A 5,958-nucleotide genomic window follows, 5' to 3' on the forward strand; every position below is an offset into this window, starting at 1 on the left:
CCTACGCCCGCGGCCTCCGACACGTCACCAGCCGTGTGGCCGCCGCCATCTTGCGCAGGCCCCGGCGCTGCCACTTATCGTGGTCGCTACCGCCGGCGCCCACTCCGCCACGCCTGCCCCTGCACGCTCGCTCTGCCAGCGCACGCTTCCGTACGGGGCCCAGAACCGGGAGCGGTCTTCACCGAAGCACCTCAACCGAAGGAGCACAACACCTGCATCCACGCTCTGCGAGCAAGTGTTGGTTCAGGGAACATCCTTTTACACCACTTATTCGGGTTTCTTCGCCATTCGCGTATGGCGTGCTGGAAGAATGACCGCTTAAATGGCGTCTGTACGCGCTAGAATTGGTCTGCTTTTGCCTACCCAGTCCTTGCGCGAGCGATGGGAAGTTTGTAGAATATTCTTAAACAAGACACGGTCCCCGTCTAACTATCAAATATTTTAATTATTTATATTGTTCTCCCCTGGTAGCTGAGTGGTGCCGGCACGGTAACTCAGCGTGTTCGGTCAGAGGGTTAGCTGCCCTCTGTAATAAAAAAACTGAGTTAATGGATCAACGACGAACTGAAACGTGTGTATTGCGACGTCCGTCCCGAGCAGATACAAAGAACGAAGACGAACAAAATGAGATAAAAAAGTGGTCAGCGCGACAGAATGTCAATCCTAAGGGCCCGGGTTCGATTCCCGGCTGGGTCGGATATTTTGTCCGCTCAGGAACTGGGTGTTGTGTTGTCCCAATAATCATCATTTCATCCCCATCGACGCGCAAGTCGCCGAAGTGGCGTCAAATCGAAAGACGTGCACCCGGCGAACGGTGTACTCTACGGGAGGCCCTAGTCACACGACATTTATTTTATTATTTATATTAAGATTAGTATTATTTGAATGCACACTGACTGACGGACAACTAACAAATTGATGCTCGGAAGAACAAGCTGCAGGTCCATTCTTACTTAATTATCGTAGGCATGCGGGGACAATTATACAATTTGTCTCTCGTAGCACCATAGGTCGTCCATGTTACTGGTCAGCACAACGTAAACGCTATTTCAAAGCACGAAAACAGAAAAAGGATTAGCGACAATAGTTTCATACTAATAAGTTAAAAATAATTGAAGACTTGTTAATTTAACTTATTTATTAATAATTATTTATCGTCATGCAATGGTTACAAATACTGAGGTCTGGGTCAACAGTCCAACCAATAATACTGAAAATTACGAGAGCAGCCAAAATTACGTATACTCGATAGCACATCCATGCAAGAGAGTGTTCATTAAGAAAATCTAGTGAAAAAAAATGTGAATCGTGGCAGATTCGCACCAACGATTTAATATCTTCGCCAACAGGTGTTACATTCATTACAACAGAGACGAAGTAATCAAGCAAAAATGACATGAATTTAAGGCGAAATTGTACTACTTTGGCGACCAAAGCTGATGTTGGAGTTAGGGGACTAGCTAATGCGACTACTGAAAAATTTATTGCGATACTAATTTTATTTCACGATTCATGTTAAAACTAATTTCGTAGAATCTTCATTTATTGTCACACTCACATTAACACTAAAATCATTCAATTTTAAAAATAGAAAAAAATTACACAAAATCTACTTTTCGAGGTGTAGTACTCGCAAAATCCTTGACATGTTACTAATTTCAGTACAACTTAAAGAAGGGTCCAGTTAAACATATGAGTCACAAATGTTTAGAAGCGCGTTACTCACATAACACGAATCTTTTGTCCATGCTTATATATAAAATAAAATTAGTAATACAGTAGCACTGAGCACAAATTAAGAATTAACTTAGTGGTGGATCGTGCCCTCAGCTTTGGTTATCGCCTGGAACCGGTGTCTCTGCGGCTTGCACCCCTTGCAACATCGGGGAAAGACGCCTCTGTTTCCAGATTCCTCATACGAAGTTATGAAACAGATAAAGACACTCAACTGGGGTCAAATCTGGTGATATGGGTGAGTGGGGAAGTATCTTGATTACAAACATAATGCTCGAAATGTGGACAGTGGCATTGTACCGACGTAAGAGATTTTCTGTATGCTAATTTTGACCGCTTCCGTTTTATTATACAGGCGCTCTGATACTTTTGCGTAGTGAGACCCAACAGCTGTTTTACTCTTTTCTGGGTAACCAGTCAGTATGATGCCATGAAAGTCCCACAAGAAAACCAGTCGGCATCACTTTCCCTGTAACGAAACGTCATCAGTTGTTTTAGGTGTCCTTTTTTTCTTCTCCAACCTGGTGCTTTGACTGCAGCCATGCCTTCAGGGTGAGACGGAGGTCCATGTTTCGTCTAAACTCACACAACGACGCTCTAAGACATTCGAGTTATGCTTCAGCTTTTCCAATCACCACTTATAAACGACTTTTCTCGAGCGGTTTCAATCTAGAGTCAATAACCGCGACACATTCTGCGCGCTCTTTTGGTGGTTTTGCAAAATTAATTCAGGATATTATGTATTAAAGCAGGTCTATCACCTTAATTGCACACATGGAATACGCCTAATCTGAAATGATAGTCCGATGATGTAAACTATATATTTGCGCAGTGATAAACGGTTTTAAGTGCTGATGCAGTTCCCATGACTTCCTTTGAATCTGGACTGCACGTGGCTTCTTTTTATACAATTTCAAAAAAATGGTTCAAATGGCTCTGAGCACTATGGGACTTAACTACTTTGGTCATCAGTCCCCTAGAACTTAGAACTACTTAAACCTAGCTAACCTAAGGACATCACACACATCCATGCCCGAGGCAGGATTCGAACCTGCGACCGTAGCGGTCGCGCGGTTCCAGACTGTAGCGCCTAGAACCGCTCGGCCACACCGGCCGGCTATACAATTTCCATTCATGATTTAATATTATTCGCCTTAATCCGCTTCTAGGAAACAAGAGTCACAAATAGCGTTACCGAAACTTGAAATTTCGCAGCAACTGGAATGAAGCAAATAAACATGTATTCTCATATAGCTTTTCGAAACTAAGCATCAAACATTAATTTAATAGAGATTAATGCCCTTGTTGGGATTCAATATATCGAAACAGTGAATTACTGAGGAATTGCATTACCTTATACAGAATTCATTCTTTTATCGCCGATGAGGAACAAAATGGTTCAAATGGCTCTGAGCACTATGGGACTTAACATCTGAAGTCATCAGTCCCCTAGAACTTACAACTACTTAAACCTAACTAACCTAAGGACATCACACACATCCATGCCCGAGGCAGGATTCGAACCTGCGATCGTAGCGGTCGCTCGGTTCCAGACTGCAGCGCTTAGAACTGCACGGCCACTACGGCCGGCTGTAATTTTTGTTTGAAATTCAAGCTGTGAAGTTGAGCCTCACGTTTGTTGGCCACCATAGTCCCCAGACCTTATCCCTTTATTATTTTGTTCGTAGGGATGGTTGAAAGGCGAAGTCCGCAAAGAAAAGTAAACACAAAAGAAGATTTAATCGTTCAGATTATAAATAGCTATATCCTCATAAAAGAGCGGCAGTTCGAACTCAGAAGAACTACGCGTGATGTTGTCAAAAGAATTCGAAAGTACACTGATATCAGAAGTGGAATGTATGAAAAAAGGAGATTGTATTTCATGACTGGCCTTTGGTTAACGCCTGTATTTGTTTCGGTTATATTCTAACAGTTGTATCTCTGTGACTAATTAGAATTGGACACATATCATATGGAATGTTTTATTCGAATTAGTCTAAATTAAAACCTTCTAAAATATTTTCTATTCCATCTGAAACATCTCGCATAAACTTTATTAGTGTGATTTTGAGTTCACGATGTTCTTTGGTAACGAAAAAGAAATATATGCTATGACGACAGACTCAGTGTGTCATAACTCGAATTGTACAATACCTAGGTGTAACTATTCGAAGGGATATGAAATGGAAAGATCACATAAGCTCAGTCGTAAGTAAAGCAGGTGGGAGACATCAGTCCACTAGTAGAATATTAGGAAAATGCAATCAGTCTACGAAGGAGATTTCTCACAAATCATTCGTGCGATCCATCTTAGAATACTGTTCAAATGTGTGGGATCTGTACCAAACAGGGCTAACAGGAGATACTGAAAGTATACACTGATTAGCCCGAACATTACGACAACCGACCTGCTATCGATATAAACCCGTCCAGGGGATAGCACCATCACCTGGCGAGGAATCACTGTTAGACACACGCACAGCGCATGTAGAATCGGTGAGAGTCATGCCCGCGTGTAGAATGAGGAAGGCGTGCGATCTACCTTACTTTGACCTGTGGCAGATTGTGATGGCCCTGGAGGTTCGGCACTAGCATTTCGGAAAGGTGTTAGGGGGTGCTTTGGCGTCTTCAACACAAGGTGAAACCAAGCCCGCCCGGTTGGCCGTGCGGTCTAACGCACGGCTTTCCGGGCGGGAAGGAGCGCCTGGACCCCGGCACGAATCCGCCCGGCGGATTTGTGTCGAGGTCCGATGAACCGGCCAGTCTGTGAATGGTTTTTAGGCGGTTTTCCACCTGCCTCGGCGAATGCGGGCTGGTTCCCCTTATTCCGCCTCAGTTACACTATGTCGGCGATTGCTGCGCAAACAAGTTATCCACGTACGCGTATACCACCATTACTTTACCACGCACACATAGGGGTTACACTCGTCTGGTGTGAGACGTTCCCTGGGGGGTCCACCGGGGGCCGAACCGCACAATAACCCTGTGTTCGGTGTGGGGCGGCGGAGTGGTGAAGTGGACTGCGGTAGTTGTGGTGGAGTTGTGGACCACTGCGGCTGCGGCGGGGACGGAGCCTCTCCGTCGTTTCTAGGTACCCAGATAACATACAGTACAACACAAGGTGAAACCATGTCCAGACGTCGTGGGGCTGGGCGGCCACCCATCATTACGGATGTGGGACGCCGTAGGCTTGCTAGACTGGTAAAACGGGGCAGGCGGCGAACTGTGGCGGTACTAACATCAGACTTTAATGCTGGACAGAGTACAGGGGTGTCTGAAAACACAGTACACTCCTAACGATGGGCCTCCGTAGTCGACGACCCACGCATTTGCCAATGTTAACACAACGACATCGGCAGCTACGACTGAAATGGGCACGTGACCATCGACTCTGGATGTTGGCGCAGTGTCAGAGCGTTGTATGGTCCGATGAGTCCCGATAGATTGCTCATCATGTCGATGGAAGGGCGGGAATCCGTCGTCTTCCAGGACTGCAGCTCCTAGACACCTATGCTGCGGGACGCAGACAAGCTGCCGGCGACGCCATTATACTCTGGGGAACATTCAAGTGGACATCCATGGGTCCAGTGGAGGTCGAGGAAGGCACCGAGTCGTGCAAGGAGTATCGTACACTGGTTGCAGACCACATACAACCCTCCATGACTATCATGTTTCCCGACGGCAGTGCCATTTTTCCACAAGATAATGCGCCATGTCACATGACCAGGCGCAACGACCTTGCCGCAGTGAATACACCGGTTCCGGTGAGACCACCGAAGTTAAGCACTGTCGGGCGTGGCCGGCACTTGGATGGGTGACCATCCAGGGGACACCACGCGCTGTTGCAATTTTTCGGGGTGCACTCAGCCACGTGATGCCAATTGAGGAGCTACTCGACCGAATAGTAGCGGCTCCGGTCAAAGAAAACCATCATAACGACCGGAAGAGTGGTGCCCTGACCACACCCCCCTCCTATCCGCATCCTTGACTGAGGATGACACGGCGGTCGGATGCTCCCGTTGGGCCACTTGTGGCCTGAAGACGAAGTGCTTTTGCTTTCACAGGACCAGGAGTGTACCAGAGTGGCTCGAGAAAGACAGTGGCGAGTTCCAACTGATGTCCCCCAACTCCCCAGATTTCAACCCTATCAAACACATCTGGGATGTGATTGACCGTAGCGTCAGAGTTCATCGACCCCCTCTGCCCGGAAATTACAGAAATTAG

General features: G+C 46.4%; 1 pseudogene; it reads left to right on the forward strand.

Moving 5' to 3' along the window:
* The first annotated feature begins 5,462 nt into the window (after nucleotides 1-5,462).
* On the forward strand, nucleotides 5,463-5,582 carry LOC124597254 (annotated as a pseudogene).
* The last annotated feature ends 376 nt before the right edge of the window (nucleotides 5,583-5,958 follow it).

The sequence above is a fragment of the Schistocerca americana genome, chromosome 2 (assembly GCF_021461395.2).
Source record: "Schistocerca americana isolate TAMUIC-IGC-003095 chromosome 2, iqSchAmer2.1, whole genome shotgun sequence".
Lineage (NCBI taxonomy): Eukaryota > Metazoa > Arthropoda > Insecta > Orthoptera > Acrididae > Schistocerca > Schistocerca americana.